This window comes from Gracilinanus agilis, chromosome 6, assembly GCF_016433145.1.
Source record: "Gracilinanus agilis isolate LMUSP501 chromosome 6, AgileGrace, whole genome shotgun sequence".
NCBI classification, from domain to species: Eukaryota; Metazoa; Chordata; class Mammalia; order Didelphimorphia; family Didelphidae; genus Gracilinanus; species Gracilinanus agilis.
In genome coordinates this window covers 41829240-41847124 of record NC_058135.1, presented here as the reverse complement: position 1 = coordinate 41847124, position 17885 = coordinate 41829240, and the positions used below count along the sequence as shown (strand labels likewise).

At 34.2% G+C, this 17885-nt stretch overlaps 1 protein-coding gene across 3 annotated transcripts in view; it reads left to right on the top strand.

Moving 5' to 3' along the window:
- The window catches only part of MAPK10 (mitogen-activated protein kinase 10), a 110647-nt gene that overhangs the window by 61132 nt on the left and 31630 nt on the right, over window positions 1–17885 (top strand). The window lies entirely within an intron of this gene.

Genomic DNA, 17885 nt, shown 5'->3' with positions numbered 1-17885 from the left:
GCATTAGCCTTGGACTAAAAGGACATGGGTACAAATCCTGCCTCTGGTGCTTACTATGTGTGTAATCTTAGGCAAGACATCATTTGGTCTGCCTGGGACTCAATTTCCCCCTTTGTAAAATGAAGGCATTGGATTAGATGCTATTCAAGGTCCTTTCCTCCTATCCACCTATCGATCTATGCTAATGAAGTGGATTTTTCCAAAGTACAGACGTGTTTGGTAATTTGGTGCCTAATTAACCCAAAAACTTAATGACCGGTATTTCTATATATCTATAGTCAAATTATAATTTATGCTTGTAATGGTACCAAAAATTCTCCATGTTACTTAAGTGTGTTCTGAATCAAAATGATATATTTATTTGTTTGTTTGTTTGCTTATTTATTTATTTATTTATTTAATTTTTTTTTTTTTAACCAATTACATGTAATACATTTCCACACAAGTTTTCCAAAGTTATAGAATCAAACTTATTTCTCTCCCTCCTTTCCCTTCCCTTCCTGGTGCCAAATTTTGTAGTTTTATGGTTAATTATATTTTCATACTGTTAAGTTTTATGGTAACTGATAATCCTTCTATAGTAGGCCACATACTGTCCCTTAAATGTTTGTTGTTGAATAAAGCCTCATTGTTCTGTTATTACCTTCTAATCTAATAGTCATAGTAGCCATAATTGCATTCTGAGTGGGCAGAGGGTTAGCCCCAAAGCAGGCCCCAGTTTTTTGCCACTACAAAGAGTGCAGCTATGAATATTTTTGTACAAGTTCTTGCTTGGTCTTAAATTCCTTCCTTTTTCACAGATTTGACAGGTGTACTTTTCTATGTTCACCTAATTTATTTTTTTTCACCTAATTTACTTATAATTTCACTCTTTATATTTAAGTCATTAACCCATTTTGAATTTATCTTGGTATAAGGTGTGAGATGTTGATCTAAACCTGATTTTTTCATACTGTTTTTCAATTTTTCCCAGCAGTTTCTATCAAATGGTGAGCTCTTGTCCCAAAATCTGGGATCTTTGGGTTTATCAAATACTATCTTGCTGAGTTCATTTATCCCTAGTTCATTGATCCACCCTTCTATCTCTTAGCCAGTATGTAATTAGGATCTGTACCCTAAAACTACAAGTCCCAGCACCCCTCTCTCCTACAGAATGTGGTGTTGGGAGTTGTCGTTTTAGGGTACAGATCCTAATTACACACCGATACCATATAGTTTTGATGACCACTGCTTTAGAGTACAAGTTAATATCTGGTACTGCTAGGTCCCCATACTATACATTTTTTTTTCATTATTTCCCTTGATAGTCTTGATCTTTTGTTCTCCCAGATTAATTTTGCTATGATTTTTTCCTAATTCTATAAAAAAGTTTTTTGGTAATTTGATAGGTATGGCACTGAATAAGTAAATTAATTTGGACAGGATTGTCATTTTTATTATATTAGCCTATCCTATCCATGAGCAATTAATGTTTTCTCAATTATTTAGAGCTAGTTTTAATTGTGTGAAAAGTGTTTTGTAGTTGTGTTATAAATATTAAAAATGATAAAGGCTTGTATAAATATATAAATTAGTATTTTAATTAAAGCCATGTTGATAGATAAAATCATTAGACCACGCGCTTGTAAGCATTCAAAACTGCCGCCACCTCCATTACTCTCTCCTGTTTCCTGGCCATGGCCTACTCGCAAAAGAGAGCCACTCCCTCCTAACCCATGAGATTTAAGCTCTCCCCTGCGTCAAGACGTTGGAGACGGAAACCAGTTGGACCATGTTGGATCACGGGAAATGTAGTTTTGATACATTTCCCTTGTCCATAGAAATATATACACTTTTAGATGGTTTTTCCCAATTTCCTTTTTACAGTGTTTATATAATTCCTTTGTTTGTCTTGGCAAATAGATTCCTAAATATTTTATATTGTCTAGAGTGATTTTAAATGGAGTTTCTCTTTCTAATTCTTGCTGCTGAGTTTTGTTGGAAATATATAGAAATGCTGAGGATTTATGTGATTTTATTTTGTACCCTGCAACTTTGCTAAAGTTATTATTTAGCTGATTTTCTAGGATTATTTAAGTTGACCATCATATCAACTGCAAAGAGTGATAGTTTAGTCTCCTCATTGACCATTTTAATCCCTTTAATTTCTTTTTCTTCTCTAATTGTGACTACTAGCATTTCTAATACAATATTAAATCACAGAGGTGATAATGAGCATCCTTGCTTCATTCCTGATCTTATTGGGAAGACTTACAAGAGATATCTTAAAAAAGGCAAAGTCAGTTACTTGGCCTCTCTACAAAATGGGGGCTCCAGAAGGAACTCACCCACTAAGGGGGTTAGGCTTGCAGGTGGGACCTTGGTAACATGGATAGAGAATTGATCCCTGAGCCAGGAAGAGGTGAGTTCAGTTTCTACCTTTGACTTATACTGGCTATGTGATCCTGGGCAAGTTCTTACCATCATGGTGTCTGGGTAACTCTAAGACTGTGGAGAAGATGTGCAATGGTAGAGGGAGTTTCCTTATCTGGAAATTCTCTAAACCAATTCCTATTACAAGGAATTATAATTAGAAAAAAAGACTTAATTATTCCCCAACTATTCTGGGCAAAAAAAAGTATATTTCAAATGTTTCATGTCACTATTTGTATCAGTAAAAGAAGTAGGAATTTGTATCTCTTTGTAGGCATTAGTCTGTTCTGTTGACTGTCACAAGGTGCGGCTGGGTGTGTGATCTCATTGGTTTAGGGAACTCCTAGATCAGGAAATACCTTCTGCAAACTAGCATAATAGGTGTTTTGCTTTTCTTTTTTGAAATTCTAAGAATGAAGAAAACCTCAGGGTCATTTTAACATCAATGTTCTTAAAACTAAGCCATAATAAATAGGGGCATGAGAGAAACATAGAACATTTTTCTATATTCTGAATTATATGTTTATATTATGATATTATTATTAATTACATCTAATTTTATTGGAAGCATAATATGATTTATATCATGTATAATATGATGTAATCATATAATGTAATGTTATATGTTCATTTATTCCATGTTCCTTTACCCTTGGTCCAGACCTGTGATGGACACTAATGTAGGGAACTCCTTATTCTAATGCAGTTCTTCAAGAGTTCAGCAACTTACAGTTTTAGAGGATTTGAGAGGAGCACTAAAAAGTGACCTGGCTAAGGTCATCCAGCTGATACTTATCAAAGACAGAACTAGAACCTCAATCTTTCTGATTCAGAGAACAGTTCTCAGCCTCTCTTTTTTCAAATAAATAATCAATGGGCATTTAATAAGTCCAACAATGCATTATAGAAGTTTAATTCTATCTGGGAGACAAAAATGTGCATTGATAAATATTTTACATATATAGATTACATAATTGTATATGTTTTGTATATAGCGATATAAGGGCATTTTGAGGAAAAGGACTGATCAGCTGCTGGCAGGGGAGGAAGCTGGACCAGGAAAGATCTTAAATAGAAGATGGTACTTGAATCAAGCTTTGAAGGAATCTAGGAATTTTGAGAAATTCAAAGGTAATCAGGGATTGCATTCCAGACGTAGTGGACAATCTGTGAAAAACCCTGGGAGTGAGAGATGGGGCACCATGCTTGTGGGACAATGAGAAAGCCAGTTTGGATGGCTTGCAGTATCCATGGAGGGGAATAAATCTATTATCAGTCTGGAAACGTTGATTGGGAATAAACATGTAATTTCCTGTAGGGCAGGAACTCTTTCACGTCTCCTAGTACATTGTCTGACAAAGTCTTGTTGATTGATTGATTATTCATTGACTGATTCTTCAACTTAAATAGGTCTTTTGTTTCAATCAAGGGGAAAAGTTCTTTTTTATTAAACATTTTATTTTCCCAATTACATCTAATAATAATTTTCAACTGTAAACCAACATGGCAATGCTAAAATCCTATATTATACAACATACATTTTCTGAAATTATCAGATCCAAATTGTCTCCCTCACTCCCTTCCACCCTACCACCCTCACTTAGAGATGTTAAGCAAATTGATCTAGGTTATACATGTATTGTCAGGCAAAACATCCTTCCACATTGGCCATTATTGTAAAAAAAATACTCAAATAATACCCAAAATCCAGAATAAAACTGTAAATAAACTAATGTGAAAGATAGTATGCTTTGATCCGCATCTGATTCCAACAGTTCTTTCTCTGGAGGTGGATAGCATTCTTTGTCCTAAGTCCCTCATAATTGTCTCAGATCATTGTATTACTGAGAGGAACTACATCTTTCACAGTTGATCATCATACAATATTGCTGTTACTGTATACAATGTTCTCCTGGTTCTACTTATTTGCTCTTCATCAATTCATGTAGATCTTTCCAGCTTAAAAAAGTTATTTAAAAAAATAATTTAAACCCTTACCTTCTGTCTTGAAATTGGTACTAATAGGTACTAATTCCTATGGATTCTAAGATAGAAGACCAGAGTAAGGGCTAGGCAATTGCATTAAGGGAGCTGCTTAGGGATATCCAGCTAGAAAGTGTCTGAGGCTAGATTTGAACTAGGACTGCCTGTCTTTGGTCCTTACTGTCTATCCATTGATCCATCTAGCTGACCCCCAAAATAAGATCTTAAGTCTTATATTATTAAACAAATCACAATACAATAAAAATCATAAAGCTCAAACAATGAGAGAAAATCTTTCCTCTTAATATTCTGTGGGAGCTATCATATCATATCACTATAGTTATGATTGAAACTGATCCAATAGACTATTTCCATTTTGTTGTCTAAATCATTTCCATGTGGCAGTGCCTCTTTCTAGCATCTACTTTGGCTTATTAAGAATTAATCAGGCAGATCTTTCTTCTCTCCAACATCTTCTATCTTCTCAATGTTACTGTCTAAAGTAACTCAAAATGTTAAAGGACCACTTGTGATTATTGCAAGTAAGCAAGGCCAGCACTAATATCAAGGTATCTTTCTAATTCTCAAGCAAACATATTTTCTCTTTCAAAGTTAATTTGAGCCTTTTGTTTCATTAAAAAATTGGTTTGTTGTGCAAATAAGCTAGGAAAAATTAACTAGTATTTCTAGGTGAATAAATGAATGTTTCAGCTGACACAAGGTTTTAAGTGAATCTGCAGTGAACTTGGAGTCAGATAGGGTGACTCAAAGTCCTCCTTTTTATCTCTGTGTCCTTGGTAAGTCACTTCATCTCAACCAGCCTTAGTTTTGTTACAAATAAAAATGATATACAAGGATATATTTTAAAATATTAGGGTTTTATTGTAATCCATATTGATAATTAAAAAGCTACATGCCTGCTAAGAGCTCATTCAAATGCCAAGCCATGGCTTCCCCCTGGCTGCTTCATAGGAAAGAGAGTGAGAACCAATCCTGTTCTGAGTCTTATGCTCCTATTTTATGTTAGCTTACATCACCACATAAGGACAGGAAGCAAGTTGAATCATGGGAAATGTAGCTTGAAATCCAAATGTCTATAGAAAGTTTAGATTAAGGATCTCAAGATCAGTTCAAGGAACCCCAAATTTCCAATATCACATTCCCCCCTGAAGAGCAGAGAGAGATGGGTCTCCTCAAATGCTCTTGTAAACATAACTAACTTTTAAATTACAGAAATTTGGGGATAAAAAGAAAAGAGGATAATAATAATGAACCAATGATTGCTAGCTGCATTGACAAAAAGCCAATTAGGGGCAGACCCCTTTGGCATAAGAGTGTACATTAAAAATAATGCATTCAACTCCTCATAGTTCAATCAACTGCACCCCAAAGTTCATTTTGGATCTTCACAATGCAATGTAGGTTCTTCAAGCATCTTCATGGTGCCTTCTTCAAACAGGTTCATTGGCTGGGGAGATAGAAAACTTCTTATCCTGAAATTACTCTCAAAAGAATTTAAACTTTACATTATAGATTATAAAACATACATTCCCTTCTGAGGAGAATTATACACATTCTTCCCTGAGGAGGGTTAAGGTCAACACCCAGATCAGCTAAGGATACATGGCTGAGTTATGGGGTTGTATGAGTCAATTGGCAAAAAGAAATAAAAAAAAAATAAAATCCAAATAAAAGAGAAAAAATTAACTTGTGAATGAAGTGTAAAACAACTAAGTCTTATGTGCAAAAAATGTAAAAAAAAATAAACTTAAAACAGGTCCTTGAATCAAGGCCCAATTAAAGTGAAATAAGCAGTTTGCAATTTCCTATTCAGGAGCCAGGACTACAGAAAGTTGCCATTCTATATATAAGAGAAATAACAGGACCAAATTTGTGTGCAAGGGAAGTGTCTCTCCCTGATCTGATTTGCCTGCACCTTCTCAGGGATGAGCCATAATGATAGCCAATCTTAGGTGCTTGGCTAGGGAAGAAGCTCAGGGGAAGTCTGGCCTCTAAAATATGTCAGAAAAGCTGCAACCCCAAACTCAAACACTAGTTTCAAGCCCTTCAGTATTGGCATAGAACTTCCTCAATCCCACCTGGATTGGCATGGCCTGCATTACCTTTTGTTCCTTGGCACTTCGAAGATTCTCAGTCGGTCTCTATGACTTTGTAACTCTTTTGCTCCCTTCTCCTGGAATCAGACTTATTGATACTTTTGAGTGCTTATTGATACTTTTGAGACATTAATCATAGTCCCATAATATTTACCAATAATTGGTAGGTTACAGGGGATGAGTAGAGACTATTTCCCCACGCTTCTCTACCTATCTAATTTTATATTAATAAATCCTTATAAATATCATACTTTGGAGGCACTGAATATTAATTTTAGAACTTACAGTCTCTTCATCTATAAAATGGGGTAAGGGGAAAGATTGGATTAGATAATCTCTAAGATTACATCTCTAACATTCTTGCATTCACGTGAATCTAAATGCCATTTATTTTGCAGGGTTTCATTTCTTTTTTTTCCCCATTTTTAAAATTTAAACATTTATTAATATTCATTTTTTAGTAAAGTTAACATGGTTACATGTTTCATGCTCCTACTTTCCCCTTCACCCCTCACCCTACCCCCTACCCCTGGCCGATGCGCATTTCCCCTGGTTTTAACATGTGTCATTGATCAAGACCTATTTCCAAATTCTTGATCATTGCATTGGTGTGGTAGTTTCGAATCAAAATCCCCAATCATGTCTGCCTCAACCTATGTGTTCAAGCAGTTGCTTTTCTTCTGTGTTTCCACTCCTGCTGTTCTTCCTCTGAATGTGGGTAGCATTCTTTTCCATAAATCCCTCAGAATTGTCCTGGATCATTGCATTGCTGCTAGTACAGAAGTCCATTACCTTCTATTTTACTACAATGTATTGGTCTCTGTGTACAATGTTCTTCTGGCTCTTCTCCTTCTGCTCTGAATCAATTCCTGGAGGTCTTTCCAATTCACATGGAATTCTTCCAGTTTATTATTCCTTTGAGCACAATAGTATTCCATCACCAGCATATACCACAATTTGTTTAGCCATTCCCCAATTGAAGGACATACCCTCATTTTCCAGTTTTTTGCCACCACAAAAAGCGCAGCTATAAATATTTTCATACAAGTCTGTTTATCTATGATCTCTTTGGGGTACAAACCCAACAATGGTATGGCTGGATCAAAGGGCAGGCATTCTTTTATAGCCCTTTGAGCATAGTTCCAAATTGCCATTCAGAATGGTTGGATCAGTTCACAACTCCACCAAAAATGCATCAATGTCCCAATTTTTCCACATCCTCTCCAGCATTCATTACTCTCCCCTTCTTTCATTTTAGCCAATCTGCTAGGTGTGAGGTGATACCTCAGAGTTGTTTTGATTTGCATTTCTCTAATTATTAGAGATTTAGAACACTTTCTCATGTGCTTATTGATACTTTTGATTTCTTTACCTGAAAATTGCCTATTCATGTCTCTTGCCCATTTATCAATTGGGGAATGGCTTGATTTTTTATACAACTGCTTTAACTCCTTGTATATTTGAGTAATTAGACCCCTGTAAGAGTTTTTTGTTATAAAGATTTTTTCCCAATTTGTTGATTCCCTTCTGATTTTGGCTGCATTGTTTTTTTTTGTATAAAAGCTTTTTAGTTTAATATAATCAAAACCATTTAATTTACATTTTGTAATTTTCTCTAACTCTTGCTTGGTTTTAAAATCTTTCCTTTCCCAGAGATCTGACAAGTATACTATTCTGTGTTCACTTAACTTATTTATAGTTTCCCTCTTTATATTCAAGTCATTCACCCATTCTGAATTTATCTTGGTGTAGGGTGTGAGATGTTGATCTAAACCTAATCTCTCCCATATTGTTTTCCAAATTTCTCAGCAGTTTTTGTCAAATAGTGGATTCATGTCCCAAAAGTTGGGCTCTTTGGGTTTATCATACACTGTCTTGCTGATGTCATTTACCCCAAGTCTATTCCACTGATCCTCCTCTCTGTCTCTTAGCCAGTACCATATTGTTTTGATGACTGCTGCTTTATAGTATAGTTTAATATCTGGTACTGCTAGGCCCCCTTCCTTCACATTTTTTTTCATTATTTCCCTTGATATTCTTGATCTTTTGTTATTCCAAATGAACTTTGTTATAGTTTTTCCTAATTCAGTAAAAAAGTTTTTTGGTAGTTTGATAGATATGGAGCTAAATAGGTAAATTAATTTGGGTAGAATGGTCATTTTTATTATGTTAGCTCGTCCTACCCATGAGCAATCAATGTTTTTCCAATTGTTTAGATCTAGAAAGAAGAAAACCAAATTGACAGTATCAAAGATGAAAAGGGAGACCTCACTTCTAATGAAGGGGAAATTAAGGCAATCATTAAAAACTATTTTGCCCAATTATATGGCAACAAATATAGCAATCTAGGAGATATGGATGAATATTTACAAAAATACAAATTGCCTAGATTAACAGCAGAAGAAATAGAATATCTAAATAATCCCATATCAGAAAAAGAAATTGAACAAGCCATCAAAGAACTCCCTAAGAAAAAATTGCCAGGGCCTGATGGATTCACAAGTGAATTCTATCAGACATTCAAAGAGCAACTAATCCCAATACTATACAAATTATTTGATATAATAAGCAAAGAAGGAGTCCTACCAAATTCCTTTTATGACACAAATATGGCACTGATTCCAAAGCCAGGTAGACCAAAAACAGAGAAAGAAAACTACAGACCAATCTCCCTAATGAACATAGATGCAAAAATCTTAAATAGAATACTAGCAAAGAGACTCCAGCAAGTAATCAAGAGGATCATCCACCATGATCAGGTGGGATTTATGCTAGTAATGCAAGGATGGTTCAACATTAGGAAAGCCATCTACGTAATTGACCATATCATCAATCTAACAAACAAAAATCACATGATTATTTCAATAGATGCTGAAAAAGCCTTTGACAAAATACAGCATCCATTCCTATTGAAAACCCTGGAAAGTATAGGAATAGAAGGACCTTTCCTAAAAAATAATAAACAGTATATACCTAAAACCATCAACAAGCATCATATGCAATGGGGATAAATTAGAAGCCTTCCCAATAAGATCAGGAGTGAAACAAGGATACCCATTATCACCTCTATTATTCAACATAGTACTAGAAACACTAGCAGTAGCAATTAGAGAAGAAAAAGAAATTGAAGGTATCAAAATAGGCAAGGAGGAGACTAAGCTTTGCAGATGATATGATGGTATACTTAAAAAATCCTAGAGAATCAAATAAGAAGCTTTAAGAAATAATCAACAACTTTAGAAAAGTTGCAGGATACAAAATAAATGCATATAAATCATCAGCATTTCTATATATTTCCAACACATCACAGCAGCAAGAGGTAGAAAGAGAAACACCATTTAAAATCACCCTTAGACAATATAAAATACTTAGGAATCTATCTACCAAAACAAACACAGCAATTATATGAAAACAACTACAAAACACGTTCCAAACAAATAAAACTAGATCATTTATATTTTGAGTAGATAGGTAGCACAGTGGGTAGAGTAACAGGTCTGGAGTCAGAAAGACTCCTCTTCCTGAGTTCAAATTTGGCCTCATATTCTTACTAGCTGTGTGACCTGGGCAAGTCTCTTAAACCTGTTTGCCTCAGTTTTCTCATCTAGAAAGTGATCTGGAGAAGGAAATGGAAAACCACTCTAATATCTTTGCCAAGAAAATTCCAAATGGGGTCATAAAAAGTCAGGCAATACTGAAAACCCTTGAATATCACATATTTGACTGCAACTGGAATTTTTAATTATACATTTAGTTATAAGATCATAGATTTCAAGCCAGTAGGAATCTTAGAGGCCATTGAGTTCACTCTTTACATTTTACAGATGAAGAACTAATTGGGGGCAAGGATCACACAAAGACACAAGATTTGAACTTAGATATTCTTGACTCCAAAGTCCAGTGTTCTATTTTCTCTGTTTCAGGCCTTTTTTTCCCCAATAGTTCTTTTCTCAGATTTATATCTTTAGACCCTTTCTTCTGTACCCTTTGTTCAATGCATCTGCAGAAGACAACAATTGAAGGGGGACTGAAAAACGGAGGAGGAAGTATACTCAGATATAGGACTTGATAAAGAACTCAAATAAGGGAAGCCAGGTAAAAAATGAAGAGGACTAGCCTGGGTTTAGTAGCTCATTACCCTTCAAATTAAAGGAGCAGCAGGTACTGATGAAATATCAGTATCAAGACTGATTCCATCTTGCAAGAAGATGAGGTCAGCTATTAGGACTATACAAAAGGGAAGCAACTTGCAAATGCATTGTTACAACTTCATCATGATTCTAACTGTGAATTTTATTATTAGGAAAAATTAGACAAATACAATGAGAAGCATCTATAGTTTATCTGGGTTAAGAGAGCTGTGTTCCTCAAGTATCTGAACAAATTATTGCCTCTGCCATAAGCATTCATATAAAATAAATGCTTGGTTTGTCATACTAAAAAAGGTATCTGGAAAATATGGATTAGATAATCTCTAAGATTACATCTCTAACATTCTTGCATTCACGTGAATCTAAATGCCATTTATTTTGCAGGGTTTCATTTCTTTTTTTCCCCATTTTTAAAATTTAAACATTTATTAATATTCATTTTTTAGTAAAGTTAACATGGTTACATGTTTCATGCTCCTACTTTCCCCCCAACCCTGGCTGATGCGCATTTCCCCTGGTTTTAACATGTGTCATTGATCAAGACCCATTTCCAAATTCTTGATCATTGCATTGGTGTGGTAGTTTCGAATCAAAATCCCCAATCATGTCTGCCTCAACCCATGTGTTCAAGCATATTTTATCTATCTCACTGTTCTTAATTTTCTCTTTCTAATTTTTAAATTTTTTTAATAAAAACCCTTGGGGGCAGCTGGGTGGCTCAGTAGATTGAGAGCCAGGCCTAGAGATGGGAGGTCCTAGGTTCAAATCCAGCCTCAGCCACTTCCCAGCTGTGTGATCCTGGGCAAGTCACTTGCCTAGCCCTTACTGCTCTTCTGCCTTGGAACCAATACACAGTATTGATTTTAAGACAGAAGGTAAGGATTAAAAAAAAAACAAACCCTTACCTTCCATCTTAGAATCAATACTATGTATTGGTTCCAAAGCAGAAGAGTGATAAGAGCTATGAAATGAGCTTAAGTGGCTTTTCCAGGCTTTTACAGTTAGGAAGTATTTTAGGCAAGATTTGGACTCAGGACCTCTTGTCCCTAGATCTGGCTCTCAATCCTCTGAGCCATCTAGCTTCCCCTTGTTCTTAAGTTTCTTAGACAAATATTTACAAGCTTGGGCCACATTGGAACATCTTTCTGTCCCCATGAAAGTCTTAGATAAACAACACAGTGAGTACCATGTAAGAAATATAATGTGTGGTACTGGAAGATTGGCTTTAGAAACCATTTGCATAATTTATTTTGTTATGCAACTTTTTCATTGTTTAAATGGAAATTCTATGGAGATTTTATATTTTAGAAATGAAGATTTTTTGAGGGGTTATACATATATATATATACATATAATCACTCAAACCCATTTCCATATTATTAATTTTTGAAAAAGAGTAATCCTCTAAAACCAACACCCCAAATCACATACCTATATAAACTATGTTTTCTTCTGGATGAAATGAAGACATTGAAATAAAAACATTGTTAATAAAATTTTGGTTTTAAAATTTTGGTTTACTCTTTATCTATCTCAAGCAATATTGGCATTTATTGCAGAATTTTATTCAATTACTCATGTTCTTTCACAAGTATAATCAGCTTGTTTATTATAGCTTCTCCTTTTTTTTCTTCTCCTCAAATGTTTATGTAAGAATTATCTTGAAAACTGGCTAATTAGGCTTTGGCTTCTTTTATAATCATTGATGAGGAAACAGCAATAACATCTCTTCTTATCCTGTCCAAATAAATAATATATTAAATTCCTGGATTTTTTTCCCTATTGTAGGAAAACTTGACTCATTCACCCTTATTGGGAAAAGAATAGTCTGAATTATGGAAAATCTGAACTAATTATTTTTTAAAAGAAATTCAATTTCACTACTTTAAAGTATACAGAAGGGATTTCCACTCATTTTGCCTTTGGGTAGTGGAAAGAGGTGTAGTAGATTTGGCCTCAGGAGATTAGGATTCAGATCTCAGTCATAGTTTATGTGTAAAATGGACTAGATTGTCTCTGTGGTGCCTTTCCTCTATGATGCACTGGCCTTCTTTAATCAGTGGGTATGATTGGTTTGTAATTTGCATGTTGGTTATTGTTTTAGGGTTTTTCATTTTGCTTTTTGTTCTAAACCTGTGGTGTTAATATCCTTATTTCATAATTGAGGAAACTGAGGCAAACAGATGTTAGCTGACTTGCCCAGTGTCACAAAGAGGTCTGAGGTTGGATTTGTACTTGGGGTCTTCCTGACTCCAGGCTCAGGATTCTACTTAACTGCCTTAATAGAGTTCCAAAATAATTTATTCTCTTTGGTAGTCCTTTAGAGCTATTGAACTCCTCCCCCCTCTTCCCCTCCCTTGGCCTATTAAGTGAAGTTTATCATTATAGTCATACCCTCAGAAACTCATTAGTTAGATGTTATTGATTATTTGCAAGAATTCTTTACCTATGATGTTAACAACTTAGTAATTTTATAAATTATGCCCTCATAATTTTTTTGAGCTTTTTAATCAGGAAAGCTTTTCCTTTTTTTTTAAAACAGTAGGAATCATGGGAGCATTAGTCTAGCTTTTGCTGAAATAATCACAAATTCAGATTAATAATCCTGAATTATTGAAATTTTATTATATATTTTTAAGAGAAAGAATCTAATTCCAGAAGAAAAGTTTGAAGTACCGTAATAATCAACCACTTTTCTAGAAAATATGTCAGAACATATTGTTTACATAAAAGTTTCTCTGTATCTGTGTGTTACTGAATTATAACTTAGGCAAAAATAAAATTAAGTTCTTGAAATTTGTTATTTACTTTTCCTTACTTATGCAGTAAATACTTAAGTACATAAAGTACTCAAGTAAGTACCTTACTTAAAAGTAAAAAGTTATTTACTTTTCCTTAATGGATAGAATCCTAGTGCCAAAAAGAATGGGTCAGTGAATAAACACTTTTATGCTCCTACTATGTGCAACCATAAGAAAGGGGAAAGGCAGTTCCTGCCTTTGAGGAGCTCACAATCCAATGAAGGGAGACAACATGTAAGAAACTAAGTAAAAACATGATATAGATAGGATAAGTTGGAAAGAATCTAAAGAAAGAAGGTGCTCGAGTTAAGAGGGGTTAGGGAAGTCTTCCTATAGAAGGTGGGATTTTAGTTGGACTTGAAGAAAGTCTGGGAAACCAGGAGGCAGAGATGAAGAGGGAGGGTGCTGCATGCATGAGGGACAGCAAGAGAAAAGTACCAGAGACAAGAAATAGGATTCCTTGTAATGAAATAGCTTGGAGGACAACTATACCAAGAAGACTGAAAAGGTGTATGTATGTGGAAGGGTTGGGGAGGTTGTGCTGCTACATCAGGAAGGACTTTGGATATGAAAAGAAGATTTTTTTATTTGATGCCAGAGCCAATAGGGAGTCACTGGAGTTTATTTAGTGTGTGTGTTTGGGGTGGTGGGGAAAAGAGTAGAGCGGGGAGGGATCCTCAGACAAGTGCTTTTGGAAAATCACTTTGGCAACTGAATGGAGGATGGGACTGGAGTGAGCAAGAAATGGCCCTTATTACTACTGATCATATTATTTTTAGACTTTTAGGGAAATGTTCATTGACTTGAAAGTTTTCTGAAAAACAAAAACAAAAACAAACAAACAAACCAAGTATTTTGCCCACTTCTATATTCCTTCCATGACCATATTTTCCAAACTAAAAATTGGGAATGTAATTCCACTAGACAGCCTTATTAAAAGTATACTTTATTTTCTAGGTTTAAGAAAGCACAGGGTATATGGTGGCCATACAAACTCCATAAAAGGTAGAAGTAATTTACAAATGTAATTTCTCCAAAGTTGGAAGTAGTATAATTAATAGCATTTGTAGTTTATTATATGATATTCTTTAGAAAATATCATAACAAACAAGTTGCATTTTGTATAGTAGATTTATTTCTAAAGAGTTATGTGGTAATTAAAATATATATATATATAGTTAAAAACCCTTACCTTCTGTCTTAGAATCAATACTGAGTATTGGTTCTAAGGTAGAAGAGTGGTAAGGACTAGGCAATGGGGGTCAAGTGACTTGCCCAGGGTCACACAGCTAGGAAGTGTCTGAGGCCAGATTTGAACTCAGGACCTCCCATCTCTGGGCCTGACTCTCAATCCACTGAGCCACCCAGCTGCCCTCCTGGTAACTTTTTTTGCAAGTGAATCCACATTTTAAATTCCCAAGGGTAACTCTGAACTTTATATATTAAATGTAATTTCTACATAGAGTTATCTAGATGGATTTAGGATTTTGATCCTTTAAAATCTGTTCATGAAACTAATTTCTCAATATTAGGATAAAGGATATTATATTATGTAGGAAACATAAAAAGGAAATAAAAAATTCCTTTGATTTGAAAAGAAATAATTCATATTTCATATTTGGCTGGGTAACAACTTAGAAAAAGACTCAAAGTTGTAACGACCCTTACAAATCATTTAATCTATCCTGCTTTTGAATGAAGGAATCAGTTCTATAATATCCAATGTCAGGGAGCTCACTATCTGATAAGGCTTCTATTTCATAGAATTTTCTTACCTTCTTTTAAATGTTAGGCATTTCTTCCATACATTGTCAAAATGTTCCTCCTTTTAACTCCCAATCATTTATCCTCCTTGTCTCTTATGTAACATAGAAAAATTCTAATACTTGTTTCACACAGTAGCTCTTAAAATATTTACAGAAGATATCATGTTTCTAGAAGGTTTATACAGGAAAAATATCTCCATTTCCATCAGCCAATCCTTATATGACACAATGATAGCATATATCTATTTATCACTTTATTGTTAACTAAGTAACAGGTCCTTTTCCTAGAACAATCCTCTGATGATAACAGCCCATTTAGTATTATACTATTTCACAGATGAGGAAATAAAGAATCAAAAATCAAATTGACTTGCCCTTGGTGCCTGAGCTATTTGGTTTCAGAACCAGAATGTGAACTTAAGTGTTCTGAGTCCAAATCTGGTAATTCTGTGTTTCCCTTAGGTACAATTTATTCCAACTTGTTCTTCCTAAAATGTGTTTCCCAGAAGCAGAGTTCAGGTGTGATCTGACTAGGAGAAATCTTTCCTTATGGATATAATACTTCTTTTAATATGACCTAAGATTAATTTAACATTTTTACCATTGTATTTAAATTTTTTCTTTGGGCTTCAGTTTCCACATCTATAGAAGGAAATTAAAACTGATTTCCTTTAAGTTCCCTTCCAGTTTCAATATTACATGACTAGGAATATAGATTTTGATTTCAATGTATGATATCTATTTAAAGTCAGGGATGCCTATATTTCTGATTTTTAAAATAAACTTGATTGCTTCCATGTCACATTGAAGAGAGTGTTCAAATTCCTGTGTGAAATACTGCAATGGTCACAGCTCTTCAGTACATTACAATAATCTAGCAACAATGATCAGACACCCCTTTACTGGAAATGCCTGTTCTCAGTTTGGAATTATGTAAGAGCTGAAACATCCCTCTTAATGTGCTTGTATATAATGAAAACAAAAGTTGATTATGGTTAGAAATGAAGTTACTGACATATATATATATATATGTATGTGTGTATATATATATATATATATATATATATATATATATATATAAAATGAAGGCAAATTTTGAGGTATTTATGAACATTTTTGTTTTCTAATCTGTTAGTTCCATCTGGAAATAGGAACAATTGCTACCATGGGAGAATGTAGGCTAAATGATGATAGATCAAGATGATATACTATTCTGAGGTTTGCATTAAGATAATAGGAGAATGTAACAGTGAATTTTGATTCTCTTCTTCAGTTTTTATCCAAATGTATGTGATTGGCTCAGGATAGAATGTTTCTTTCCTCTACAGTTTTCCGAAATATGACACCAGGAAGTTAGTAGCTTTCTTTCTCTCTCTTGGAGAATTTCCAAGATACCCATAATCTTGATCCACCTCACTTCATTTTTCTTTCTTGCAGAACTAACCAATATATCAAAAAAGACTGGCATTATATAAAGTGTTCCATACCACTGGTCTCCTCATCTCTGTAAAAACGCAGGAAGAAGGATCTTCTCGTAACTCTTCTTTAGGGTCAATCTTGGAATTTTATAGCATTCAGTTTCCATGATTTGCTGTTTTTCCATTTAAATTTCTTTTTCTCCTTTTTTGTTTCTTTCATCTTGCACATTTAAACTTTTATTAATTTTCTTTTCTTCTTTCTTTTCATTATTCAGATTTTGGATATCTTATATGTAATATGTTATTTATTATAATTATTTTAGCACATATTATAACATATAGGATATTAGGTATTAGATATTTTATGTTATATTTATATTTGTGATGAAAATTTATCCTAAGTTTTTAGTAATTGTATTACTTTTATTTCTTTAAATTCCACTTATATCTTTAATCCCTGGTAGTCCTCTTTAAAACTTTGGATGATTCTTTTGTTATTATTATTGTTTTTGTTCCAGACAGCTTTTCTGTTTAAAAAATAACCTACAAATATGAAGAAATTTATTTCTTTACTTATTTTTTCTCTGGTAATTATATACATTTGCCTTTCTTGCATTTCTGTTGTTTGGGGCATATGGAAGTCACATACTTTGCTAAGGTTTTTTTTTTTTTGGCAGTGATTCCTTAGATGCCTTTTTCTTGTTGAGCATCTATCTACTTTCTTAGATTGTGGGGTTTAGATTGGGAGGGATGCCATTTGGGGTTGCAGCATGGCTCTTTTGCCTGTCTGCACATACACATATCATTTCATCTGTGGCAGGGTATTTCTCTGTTATTCAAGTTTCTTTCCTTTACATATTCTCAGAATTTATTGATTTCCATTAAAATAATGAAATTTAACCATTTTGTATTTTAGAACATGAAACACTGATGTTATTGTTGTTGCCTAGAGGTGATCTGCTTATTCTTTCAAATTTGTACTTAGTTTTCTTTATACAAAAATGCTGGAAAGCTTTCTTCTATTATTTCCAGCATTAAAGTGTTCCAGGTCTTTTGGTTTTTAATGTCTTTCTGAGAGAACTATGTTCCTAATGCTTCCAGTTTGAAGAATTACCCAAGCAAGCCTTCCTTTGCTCTTCTCCTCGTTCTACTTCTAAGTCTGGGACTTCTTGACCATATCCTTGCTTGTCCCCATTTCCTCACACCTTGATTTTCCATTTGTTTTTGTTTGTTTTGT